Here is a 14219-nt window from a genome sequence, read left to right as displayed (position 1 = left end):
TAAGAACACAGGTTGTTGGTATATGTGTGTGTGTGTGTGCGCGCGCGCATGTGCATGCGTATGTATGTGTGTGTATTTATGGTACATTATATAGTATATATAATATATATATCATTTTATATATAATATATATATATATATCATTTCATATATATATATATATATATCATTTCACAGGCTATATATGGCTTAGTGGTTAAGAACATGTACTCTGGAGCCAAACTGGATGGTTTATATCCCAGCCTACCACTTACTAGCTATGCAACTTTGGGAACATTATTCAACTGTACGTCAGTTTCCTCATCTATAAAATGGGAGAAATAATAATTAGCATTATGGTACCCACCTCCCGGGGTTTGGGGGCAACTTAAATAAGATAACATGTTACTAATATGTTTAAAAAATGACGTATCAAGCACTAAAAATATCTACCACATCCTAAGTGCTCTATAAGTGTTAGATATCGTTCCTTCAAATTTAATTAAGACTAAAGAAATCACGAAAAGAGGGTTGTAGTCTCACTTTATTTCTCTGGGCTTGTTTTGAATACTTTTCAAATATACAAGCTTCACTTGATACAAGCATTTTGAAAGTTTGGTACATGTACTCTGCCTAGACCTAACTAGTGCAATTATTCTAGGCAATTTAAGAGCAACAATAAAAGGGGGAAAGGTACTGTTGGTGTTCAGATCTAATCCACAACTTCTGTTTTGAGAATTGTTATTGATTTGACACCTATATAGAGTACTCCAAGGTCTGTGGTAATGCCTCACAGAGAGTAGGAAACTGTACTTGTTGGTTTAATTCTGAGACAGCCACTGGAAGGGCAGTTTGTCCCAGCTCTCCAAGCCACCAACACCAGCTGGGTAGCAAGCCCCCAGAGGTCTGGGTCCCAGGGCTGTGGGCTCCTCCTCCAAGCTTCCAGGTTCTGGTAACTTCCAATTTCTTCAGTTTGATCTTCCAGACCCAGGGCAGTAGTTGCTTCCTGCAATTATTATCTGCATTACCTCAGAGTCACCTCCTTTCATCTTTTCGGTCCTTCAATACCTGCTTAACATATTTCTGATATTAGATTCTCTCTGTTAAAATATCTGAAGCAGCTTTTCTTTTTCTGACTGGATCCTGGCTGTTATATCAGTGAGTGGGCGTTTAGTCCCAGCTTTTTCACACTATACAAAATCACCCCTTATCATTAATATTGACAGAGAAGGTAACTCTGATCTTTCCCCTGAAACATGTTACAATGCCCTTGTGTCCCTCAAAGGGTATTCTTCTTAATGTCTCATTTCGATTTATCCACTTGAGATAGATCTTCTCCTCTTAGTCTGTTGTCAATGTAAATGAAAGACATACTCCAACTGCCCATACATATTCTACGCCATCTGCACTTCCTGTGGGACAAGATGCGGCCCATCAGTCTTGATATGAAATTTCTTATAATACCTACTACCCTTCCCATTTTCTCTCTTTCCTTTGAATATGTAAAAATGAGCTTCCAACTATAAAAGACAGCATCAAAAAGTATGTATGAAGATATAGTTCTCATGCACAACAAAAAGTGGGGGGAAAGTTGTCTCTGGGCACTTTTGCTTATTAATTTAATAAAAGCTTTTATATATCAATTGTAATACATGATATGTAATAATATGTAATTGCATATAGTATACATACTATGTATGGTACATTATATAATATATAACATACATGATTCCACAGGCTTTATATATTTATATGTTACTAGTTACGGACCACATACGTGTATCATACATAAGGACATAAAGCCTGTAAAATTCATTTATTGTTGTCAATGAACCATTATTTATACAATTTATTGCTTTTAAAGTTTCTAGTTTCTCTCTTCATCTTTGACTGTTAGCACCCTGAAGCATACACATATGTGTGATATATATACATATGTATCATACCTCCAGAGCAAGCCTAGCATTGTACCTTGCTCTGTAAATGTGTGTTAGATTGAATTATAGTCACTCATCTACTGAGATTTCAGGCCACATCTTGGTCACCTCTGACTTTCCCGTAACTAGCACAACATCTTGATTCAAGTCAATTCTCAGAGAGTATCGGTTGATTACTTGAGATAGAGAAGGTCTTAAAATACAACCAGAAAAGAAAAAAAGAAGTTGACTTAGAAAGACATCAAATTTGTCATGTAAAGTGTATATGGAGCATTAAGGAAAAGGGATATAAAAAGAAAGGCTAAAATCAAAAATACAAAAAATACACATATACCATGTAGTTTAACGGTTGCAAAAAGGGGATCGTCTTCATCCTTCACTTTGCCACCTACCTACCCCCACAAACTCCACCATGAACAACGCCTTTCTTTGTCTTATGATTTTGACCCTGTTAAAACACAAACCCGTCTGAAAATTGTAATATTTGAATTAGTTGATCAGCTCTTTTACTAAAAGCAGCTTTAAGTTTAGATCAGTTGGTTTGGAGGACACTGCCCCTAGAAGACATGTGAAAATTCTAGGGCATTCTGGGTTGTCACCATTATTGGCATTCAGTGGTGAAGGCAGGGATGACACAGTCCTGACCACCATGAATTATCCCACATCCCACATGATTTTTACATGTCTCACCAGACATTCACATAGGTAAAAACCTGTTTATAATTACCTGAGTTTAGAATCTAAGTCCATTTTATTTTCATGATTCTTATTCATGCTAAATTATCTAGAATGAAATTATAGTATAAATCAAAGACAGATTGATTGATCACTGTTTTGATAGAAATATCATGAAGTACCGTCCACCGTTTCACAAAATGATATCACTGAAAGTAGAGCAACTAGATATCTGAACCATCAGTACAACAAACACAATTCTGAATCATCGGAATTTTAGCTAATTCTGGCTTTAGGTGCAAGCTTATCTGCTACTTCATTATGTCTTCTAGCATAGTTGTGCTGGAACATTTTTTATGTATTTAAATAATATACATTATTTAAATGTATATTATTTTATTATAAATTATATTGTTTTTCATTTCCCTTCTATTTCAATTATGAAAGTATATTGATTTTAAAAATTATTTGCATAGGTACATGACACAGTCTATGAATTCTGTTTGAGAATAATAAAGCGGGCAATAAAAACAATAGGGCTGTGAAACAGGTTAGATGGAGGGCAGAGATTCTGAGCAGAAAAGAGTATCTGGTGGGAATACACCACTGAGAAGAAACCGAGCGGGGGAGAAGTGATACCTGGCAACAAGCCCCCAGAAGGTACCTGGTGACTGCTTAAAGACCAGTTGCCTTTGTTTAATTCTGTTTTCTAGGCAAAGTGCCACACCGGCGTTTGCCAGGGCTTACAGGAGTCCGCCTGATGCATGGCAGGGGCAGGGAGTAAGACAGAACGGCATCCAAACCCTAGCTCTGCCTCTTAGGATTCATGTAAACTTGGGCAAATAATTTCACTTCTCTGAATATTGATTTCCACATGTGTAACGTGGATGCAATTTTTAAAACCTTGCAAGTTGGCTCTGTTGAATCTTTAAGTCTATCACCATGGTGGCATATGATAAGCCCTCAGTTAACTCCTGCCCTCCTGCTCCTAGGTGTTGCCTAACTTTCTAGTGCCTTCTGCAAGAGAGAAAAGCCACAGTAATTGTACTAGTTATCTACTGCTACATGAAAAATTACCACCAATTTACTGGCTTACAACAACACATGTCTTATCTCCATCTCTGTGGGAAAGGAGTCTGAGCATGGCCGAGGTGGGCTCTCCGCTCCAGGGTCTCTCCTGAGGCTGTAATCGAGGTGTCAGCCAGAGCTACAGGCCCCTCTGAAGGTTCAACTGGGGAAGGATCTGCTTTGAAGTTCATGTGGTTGTCAGCAGAATTCAGTTTCTGGAAGGTTCTTGGTCTGAGGCCTTCAGTGCCTCACTGTCTATTGGTCAGAGGCCTCACTCAGTTACTTGCCACATGGGCCATTCCAACAGGGCAGCTTGCCTCCTCAAAGTACACAAGCTGAGAAGACAGCAGAGTCTGATAGCAAGACAGAAGTCAAGTCTTCTGTAACCTAATAATGGAAGTGACATTTCATCACCTTTGTCATGGTTAGAAGCAAGTGACTACATCCAGCCCACACTCAAAGGGTGGCTGTTATACAAGGGCATGAATTTCAGGAGATGGGAATGGAGGGGGCGGAGGGGAGTAGTGCACCTTAGAGTCTGCCTGGCACAATAACAAAATGGATGATTGTACAGAATTTTCTTCTATAAGTGGAAAAATTACCTGAGCCAAATATGTAGAGAAAATATGTTTTCAACACCCAATTCATGTTCCCCAACTTTTAAAAATTTAACTCACTGATTAATTGTCTATGATTTGTATCTGATAGATTATCTGATAGATTCCTATTAAAATCTGGCATAAAAGCCAGGAGTATTCAAATCACAAGTGGATTCTCTTTGATTATATGAACCAAGACAACAAGAAAGAGCTATGCTGAAAATTTTCAAATCTGACAGCCAAACTACTTCAAATTACCGTGTTGTTCAAAATGATTTCAAATAAAAATCACAGGCCTGCATACTCAAACCCTGAAAATCCTCCCCTTCACTAAACTCTAAATACAAACTAAACCTAAAGGTTTAATGGATCATCTATTAAATGCTGTTTCTTAATTCCCACATCTAAGAATAAAAATCACCTTAAAAAAATGCATTGCCTTATAAAATACACTGGCCCCTACTGAAAAAAAACTGATGGAAAGCATCATAATTGATACAGTTCAGTGCTTTATCTTTCAAAGAAAAAAAATAAACTCAAAAAAAAAAAACCACGTCTTCCAAAACTTCATTTTTGCTGGTGGTCATACTTCTAAAATCTCCTCCCTTACTTTGGAGTCGTATTGGCTAAAGAACACAATTTCTGTGATAACTTCAGAAATATCACTGTTATTCAAGACATATCCCCGAAACTACCTTTTATTTAGGGGACTAAGTTCCCACACTCCACTTTTCTGAGCAGGTGAGCCCCATGTTTATGAAGCTCTGCCCACCTCTCAGTTGGATGAACCAGACCTGACCCTCACTAGTCCTACCTGACACTCTTTCCAAGGACCCTGAAAATCGGATAGAGGACCACTACCTAGATAGATGACTCATAGCACAGAAGTTCTGCGTACATTACATGTTTATGGCTGGGGACACGGATGCTGTGATGGTTAATTATATGTGTCCATCTGATTGGGCCACAGTGCTTCCAGACATTTGGTCAAACATTATCCTGGGTGAGCGTGTTTCTGGATGAGATTAACATCTAACTTGGTAGAATGAGTTAAGCAGACTGCCCTCCCCAATGTGTGCTGGCATCACGCAATCAGTTGAAGTCCTGAATGGAACCAAAAGGTGAACCATCCCATGAGTAAGGGGATACTTTCCCTGCCTGACTGCTTTGAGTTGAGACATTGGTCTTTTCTGGCCTTCAAAACTAAACTGAAACATCAGCTCTGTGAGCTTTCGGACTGGAATTTACACCATCAACATTCCTGGCTCTTAGGCTTTTAGACTCAGACTAGAACTAAACCATTGGCCTTCCTGAGTCTCCAGCTTGCCAACTGCAGATTTCGGGACTTCTCGGCCTCCAGAAGTGGGTGAGCCAATTCTTTAAAATAAATCTCTTTATACCTTGGTTCTGTTTCTCCAAAGAATCCTGACTAATGTGGATACTAAAAGACAGAGAAAAGCAATATGCAGGGAGAAGAACGAAGGGATGTGTCAAGAGAAGCAGAAATGAAAGATCACATTGTCTAGCGAGAAGAAGCATGGGGAAGTATCTTGTTCTTACAGTCCTTCAAAGGATCTGGTTGTCCACCCTCTCCCTGGATTCCATGAAACAGTCCTGGTTCATTATAAGAAATCCCCTTTTACATAAGCTGGTACAGTGGGTTCAGTTACCTGCAACCAAAAGAATCTCGAATAAGATGCTTGGTGAATCGGTACACTTTCAGTAGAAAGCTCCAGTGCCCAGGTTGGCTCCCCATAATGCTACAAGGAGCAAGCTTATGTCTCACCCGAACAGAACACAGTAGAATGATTAAGACACAAGGCTCTGGAGTCACAGAGAACCTACCTACATTCAATTCCCCGCTTTGCCACATACTAGCCATGTGGCCGCTGCTAAATTACTTCACCTCTCCAAGCCTTAGTTTTCTTAATTTAATGACACAGGGGGTTGTTGCGAGAGTTCAAGAGAATTCTGAGGCCCAGGACCACCATGGAAGGCCTTCTGGCTTATGCTCTAGTTGTGTGGCCCAGCAGCTCTGCTCCACGCAGCAGCTGGCCCAGAAGAAGGGCTCAAAAATTAGCCATTATCGTATCTTTCTTTTTACCATCACATTTCCTACTATGATTGCCACCAAACCCGCTATCTTAAGCAAGAAAGGCAGGGCACTTTTAACAGAAATTGACACAAACACCTGCAACAATTTATTTGGCATGGTTTTTCTGCTTCAGCTCACTGTTCTTTTTAAAATAAATATATACCAGACAGTACACTGCCACACATATTAGAAATTATGGTAGACATACTGGATCTTTCAGGAAATCATTCTCAACTGCCAAGAACCTAGCCTGTTAAGGCAAACCCTGTGCCAGAAAACAAAACAATATCCCATAAAAGTATTTAGGGCGCTGAAGTCAAGGGGGAGACATGGGTTAAAATCCCCATAAATTCTTGGTTAATTTTCTTAATCTTTCTAAGTCTTTCTTTTCTTGTGTTTTTCATGGGAATACTTCATAGGGTGGGGAGGGATTAAATTAAGATATGTAAAGCTAAGAACAGTAGTAGAAAATAGAAAGTGCTAAATAATTATTAGCTCACTTATTTTCAACCCCAGAACAATCAGATAATGTATTCTACTTAACAATATATGAATAATGAATCACTCATTGGCCCCAAGAAATAATTTTGCTAATAACTTACATGGTGCTAATCCTGTGCATTGAACTACTTTACCTTAAAGCAGTTGGGTAAAATTCTGCATCTAAAGGCAATTAAATTTTCCTCTAAATGTAGGGTGACCCTGCCTTCCAGCTCGTCCAGGATAATCCCAGGCATAATTATAATAGGGGCCCATTTCACTCCTGAAGAGTATCCTGGTGTGGATAATAAATTGTAAGATCACCCTATCTAAATAAAATAAAATCTTTAGACGGAAGATAAACTTTTAAAATATGCCATTTCACCTCAATGTTTTTCTACTAAGCTTTGAATGTTTTCTCTCTAGCTTTTGAAGCAAACTATGAAAATAGAGAGTATTCAGGGTTCTGTATCCCCACACATCAAGGAATAGCTTTCCATCTTGCAGAGACTTGGGCGTTATGACTAAGCCACAGGCCTTTATTCCAAAGGACAGGTCACATGAAAAATGGAGTAGCGGGGCAGGGCCACCTTACTCAGCAGCAGTCGCTGAGTGGTTTATGGAGATTAATACTGCCTCACACAGATTTATAATCAGGGAACAACAATACATGCCTCTGGCAGTTTATAATGTAAAATGTACTTTCACACTTACCATCTAATTTAACTCTCAAGAGCAAACTCCATTTTTTAATTTTTTTTGCCCTCCCTCCACTCATAAACATCACCTTCTGCTGCATCATCTCATGTGCACCTGAGACGGCCACACAAACGCGTGTCTACCTGGAAAGCCAATGCGCTAGCTCTCAAGTTCTCTGATGCTCACCTTCTCCCTCCCCAAGATCCCCAGTCCCTATTCCAGCTGCTGGCTTGATACCATCCTTCAGTAGCAAGGTCCTATACCCCTAAGTCTCATTTTTTTAACCTGTTTATTATGTCCGAGCCAATCAGAGGCCTTCTATTTCTTTTATTATTCAACTAAGGCAGCCATGAAAATAGATCTTAAATCCAAGCGACCAACCATTTATTCTTAAATTTTTATGGGTCCAAAGTAGCCAATCTAAGTCTGGGTTTACAGATTTCATAGACAGAGGCATGGAAAGATACTTGTGCACATAATCACGCAGGTTGCCATCACACGGCCTGAAAGACTGCCTGATTCCGACCCAGGGAGACAATGACCTCCCCGCTCACGAGGGCCAGAAGGTGCAAACTGTCAAGTACACTTTTCCAAAACAGGAGGAAAGGCCCATTTCCTCAGCTCATGGATGAAAATGGCAGCTGAATGATTTTGAGTTTTTAAAGGTCTACTCTTTCAGGAACGACAGCAACAATAAACTCTGACGGAGAGAGGGGACAAGAGTTCTCAGAACTCCTGTAGCAGGAGCTCTCCTTCGTGGGGTCCTATTCAGTGGCCACCCACGCAGCCCATAAGAATGAGGTCTCAGCAAACTGAACCTCAGTCTCTTCCTCTCTAAAACGGGGCCGATTACACTTGCCCTGCCTCTCAGGATGGTGCCTTTGATTAAATTGCATGAGACAATCAATATGCAAGCTTCTCAACTACAAAGTGTTAATACAGGTCCAGAGCGATTGCTATTTAAAAGCAATAATGTGCTATAGGTAACAATAATGTGCTAACAGATGTTACATTTCAGCTTCGTGTTCTGTAACATTTGAGGTATGTGTACGGGAGACGGGTGTTAATGGAATATATTCTTTTAAAGGTGGAATGTTATGAGATTGACAAATTGCTTTTATAACTGGAACAAATCATGCCTGCCATTCAGTAATACTTGGAAATCCATCATCAATTTGATTTACACCCAGCATCAATAAATCACACAAAGTGTACCCTGTGTAGCCCAAAGAGTAAACAAAAGTAAACATTGTGTTTCACCTGCCTCATTGGCGAGACGAAATGAAAACTCTGGCTACCTCCACTGGAATAATGCCTTTGGTCTGACTGGTTTGGTTATTTTTGGAACCTTTTACGAAATATTAACTTTATTTGCTCTAATTCTGCAGGAAGCCACATTGGAAGTGCAAGGAAATATAAATGATTAAAAAGCAGAAGTGGAAAAAAAAAGTAACCAACTATTTTGCCCCGACTTTCTTTAGCTAATATATCAACTGCATCTTTTCAAAAATGCGGGACCCCAAGCACTCTTCTTACCTCAGTTCTCACATGGCAACATTCAATGTGGTTCACTCCCTGGTGTTAGCAGATTCTTTTCATTGTCTGTTTTTCCAGGGATACACATAAGTGAAGGAATGATATAGGAAAGCAACATTTTAAAGCAGTGGCAGTATTTTTAAATTTATGATGTGGGGGTGGGGGTCGGGAGGGAATATGAAGCTAGCTGACTTACTAAGGAATCAAACTCTAACCTAAGCTTCAGGTTATAACCCATTGAATTAACAAACTATAAACAGTGAAAAATAAAACTTGATGTATTATTTAAGGTACATTAGTTTTTAGACCTCTCAAGTTCACACGATACATTATTTTTCTTAAGCCAGGTCTTAACAAGAGACACTAGCCTTAAGTGACACGACAGAGTTTTTTAATCCCAATTAGTCTGGTGTCCTCTGTTGATATTATTCTGCTTTTTCTGACCAACAATAATGAATAACCCACAAGCACTAATGAATAACTAACTCCCTGTTTCCAAGGACCACAGAGCCCAACAAGAAGTGTCAGAGGCCCTGCAGTAAAATAAAAAACCTTTACAATGAAAATCTTCCCAATTATATAGTCCTACAGGTACTGTGAATGTGGAATTGTCTTAAATATTTAAATAGCTATGTCAAATGTGCTTAAAGTAGAGATCATAAAACTGATTTCCCAGATGCTTTGAAAATGCATTTCTGCCAGTCTAATTACAATTCGTAACTGCTGAGCAGGAAGCAGGGGGAAGTGCCATTATTGGTACAATATAACTGGGTTCTGTACTCACCAATACTACTGAGCAGGGCCAGGAAGTCACCAACTGCAGAACGTCCTCTATGCCCACCCAGTGGCTTAGCTAAATACAAACATTCTCATCTCACCACAATTAAAACTTTTTGTGTAGTAAGAACTCATTTTCAAAACTAATTTCTACTACCTGAAAAATGTAAAGCTGAAAAGTAACTTTTTCTTTATTATAGGGCAGACCAAATAAATACACTGAGGTTGCTGAGAACCAGGGACCCCACTGACAAATGTGCAATGAGGCAGTGTGGAAAAGAACTCTGTCATGTTGTATTTTAACTGGAATTCACGATCTCGTTCTGACATACTTCCTAACACTGTCTACACATAAGGCCCATTTTGGGAAAATGGCTGATTCCAGGTCTGTGGTCGAGAAGTACAAGTGAGCCTAGAACATCTTGCTATGTGTGAAAGCAAGGAAGTGTTTAATGGGAATACACCAAAATGACATAGGACCTGAAGTGAAGGGGCGCCTGCTCGCCCAATCTGGGACAATTTGAGCATCAGAGAGAATAGTGATGGTAATGCATTATGGTAAATTTGTTTAAAAGAATATATGAGTCTTCAGTGATTCTCAAAAAGAGAGGAAGAAAAGCTCTTCTTTCCAGAAAAATACCAGCTAATAAACATAGAAGGAATACTAGAATCAGAAAAGCAACACTGTAATAAGTGATCCAGGCAAGGATTCATCAATGGAGACTATGAAAGGTTATTAGAGAACAAGATAGTCAAAGAAGATTATTTATTAATTTTGAAAGGTAAAGTGTCCTTCACAATGCAGTGAGCGGGTAACACGACCTTAGCCAGGTGATCAAAAAGCAACATCACAAACACTAGGACAAATGAGCATTCAATGCTACCTGGTGTAATGAAATGCATGGTACACAAATCACCTATGTAGTATTCCTGCCAAAAATGTTTAACCTGAACCCAATCATGAAGAAACAAGCAGATTGTGAGACAAGACAACTGACCTGAACTCTTTAAAAATATCAACTTATTTGGCACACAAAGAAAAGGCAGTGGGAGAGGGCCGTTCTAGATCTAAGTAGATTAAAAGACATGACAACCAAATGTAATACATGATCTTTGATTAAATCCTGGATCAAAAGAAAAAAGATGGCTACAAAGGGCATTTGGATTACAAATGAGGAAAGAAAATAATAATTATTATAAATAAGTAAAATACAAAATAACAATATAAAATTAATTTACTATATTTTAAGATACAACTACATATAAATAATACTATTGTATCAAAGTTAAATTCCTTGGGTATTATTAATATATTTCAGTTATATAGCATGAAATTACCTGCTTATGAATTTGGGGATGAAGTGTTACAATGTCTGCAACTTACTAACAGATGATTTAACTTATTTAAGTGCAAGAGAGACAAAGGTGGCAAATGCTAAAAAGTAAAATACAATGTAATATAATAAAGCATAATACAAAATAATGTAAAACAAAACCTAACTTTTTTTAAAAAAGGTAAATTCAGAAGAAACAAAGAATGAGTTTTATTTAAGATAAGTTATGAATGATAAGCTAAATTAAGTGGGAAGAGTTGGGTGGGACTCCTGGAAAAGCCATTTAAAGGGTTCTATTTGGGGGAGTTGTCACTTTTGTCTTTTTGCTTTTTGTCCTTCTTCCTTTCTCCTTCACCCTTCTCAGACAACAGACTTCACAGCAGGAGCTGGAGTGAGGCAGCCACTGTGTAAGTAAGAGGGAAAGACGGAGAGAAGCTCCACCATCTTGGACCTGATATCCCTGGGCTTCCAACCCTCAGCAGCATCACCCACTCTGGCTTGCTCTTTGTGTGAGAAAAATAAACTCCTGTGACAGAGGTTCCCAGATGTTCTCAGTTCGTGGCATTCTTACTGTCTCGGCAATGTTTTGATGGTTGCCCCTAAGCCAAAAGGAACACCTAACACTTCTATTTATTAACCAGTGAGGTATCAACAGCTTAATAGTATATTTATGTACTAAAAACATATTAGGTGTTTGGAAAAAAATAATACACATGAATTAAAAATACAAGCTTTTTTTTCAAAATCACACATACACACACACAGAGCACATATACACGCACAGGACACACACACACACAGGATATACACACGCACAGGACATACACATTGAATGACGACAAGGTTAGCCCCTCATCCTTCAGATATCTGCCTAGATATCTTACTCTCCTCCCAGGTTCACTTATCAAGTCCCCACTAGGAACCCTCCAAATGTTGCCCTATCACTCTGAGTGTATTCCTATCAGAGCACTAAATGTGCTTTATTTTAACTCCCTATTTATTTGTCTGAATTCAATTCCTTAAGGGCCGCAACTATGTTTTATTGGCTCTTGTATCCTCCTAAGAGTGGCTCACCCATAATATATGCTCAATAATAATTTGTTGAGTAAATGATTGGATGAAGTTCAAACAGTCCCAGACCACCATTCTCAACCAGTTATTGGCTTAGTTTAGGGACCGTCAACCTAGGTCTGAAAGAGACACATTCAGCCACTCCTGGCACCATCCAGATCACTGGTAGTATCCACGCTGCAAGGCCAGGGGGGTTAATAACACAGTTGCCCTCGACCCTTTATCCATGCCCATACATGCTCCAACCATGCAGATCCAGAACATAAGCTTGGAAGCTGAGCAAGGAGTCAGGGAACTGAAAAGAGGAGAATCAGGAAAAGCTGAAGCACTTTTTAAAAATCATTATAATTATAACCACTTCTGATCACCCTCAAAGCAATACTCCCAAACTCCTCAGTGGCTGTCAAGGCTGAGTTACTTACTCCTTCTAGACCTTTGTTCCCGTATCAGTTGATCAACAGTAGCATACAACGCGGGGCTGTTCTGAGGAATAACTAAGACGATGTATTGGAAAGTCTTAACATCATGCCTGACACATGCTGAGTTACGCTATCATAAATGCAAGTTATTAATATTATCACCATTATTATTGCCAGACAGAATTTCAAACACAAGTATATACAAAAGCAAGCTACGGTTCACTAGTCAAGCCTCAGCGGAAAGATTTTACTGGGCCTCAGCCCTTGAAAATCCAAACCCATGAGCTCGGCATTAAGGAACTCAGCTTGACTCACCGTGAACACAGCAGCCTGACAATGACAGAGCTATTTTGGATGCAGCCCCCTGGGAGTCTTTCCTATACTTAATATCAGTAGCTCTAAGAAATAAAACAACCAAACCTAGATCAAAATAAATAGATAAAAAAGAAACTAAAAAACTACACATATATTTAGGTGTTTAGGTTTTTTGTTTCTTTTTTTAATTTATCCATTTATACCAACTTCTCCGTATACAGAAATACACAGACACTAAAATGACTTTTTGGTTCCTTGCCTGATATAAATCATTATTCACCACAACTGAGAGTTGTAAGTTAACTGGGTGAATGGCTATTCACAGGCGCTCGTAATTTTATTTGGTGGTATATACACGAAATATAAACATTTAAAACTAAATGCTAAAAATACCTAAACAAATATATAATCGTGCTATTTTATATAACAAAGCTCTATTTTACAGGGGATACATACTCTTTCTTTTTCTAGCCCAAACACACATATCATTTGCAATATAATCTCATTAATTCAATACCAGTTTCTAGAGACAGTGTCATCAAATAATTTGCTATTCTTCAACAATTATTCTTTAATTTAAGATACATGATCATTCTGGAGCATTTGAGATCTTGCTTCCCATCAACTGACATCAATTTTAGCTTAAATAAACTCTTATAAAAATGAAAAGAATAAAATAAATAAAATATATGGTAATTCAAACACTATTGGATTGAAATACATTCTCTCTTCATTTCACATTAGCCAGTTTTTCTAGTTCTCATGAGCACAAAAAATACATCTTTTCATTATTCTCTTCTAGCTTTCTTTTCTCTCGTCACTAGCTATATTAGAAAAATTATAGGTTCTGCTCTTAGAATAATTTTTTTATCATTTCTATGTATTAATTCCTCATTTTATTGGCTATTAAAATTTCTCCTTTTTTTGTCCTTTTCCTTCCAAACATCTTTTTTCTAGCACCCATCTAGCATAATGGCGATTCCAGCCACCCCTCTCTCCTCCTTGGCCTGCAGAATCTAGCCCTTCGTGAGCCAGCACAGAGCTTTGTGGATCCAGAGGGTAGAATCTTACTAAACTTGCTCTTTCCCTTCCACCACCACCACCACCACCACCACCACCACCACCACCACCACCACCACCACCACCACCCTACCTTTCTTTTTCTAATCTTTCTGTATTATCTTACACTCCATTCCACAGCCCACGAGATGTCACATTTCCCACTGTGGTCCCCT

General features: G+C 38.6%; 1 protein-coding gene across 5 annotated transcripts in view; it reads right to left on the bottom strand.

Moving 5' to 3' along the window:
• GLIS3 (GLIS family zinc finger 3) overlaps nt 1-14219 on the bottom strand; it is a 425390-nt gene that overhangs the window by 397476 nt on the left and 13695 nt on the right. The gene's annotated exons all lie outside the window — the stretch shown is intronic.

The sequence above is a fragment of the Rhinolophus ferrumequinum genome, chromosome 12 (assembly GCF_004115265.2).
Source record: "Rhinolophus ferrumequinum isolate MPI-CBG mRhiFer1 chromosome 12, mRhiFer1_v1.p, whole genome shotgun sequence".
Taxonomy (NCBI): Eukaryota; Metazoa; Chordata; class Mammalia; order Chiroptera; family Rhinolophidae; genus Rhinolophus; species Rhinolophus ferrumequinum.
The sequence above is the reverse complement of the archived record's forward strand: the minus strand, read 5'-3'. Positions and strand labels throughout refer to the sequence as shown.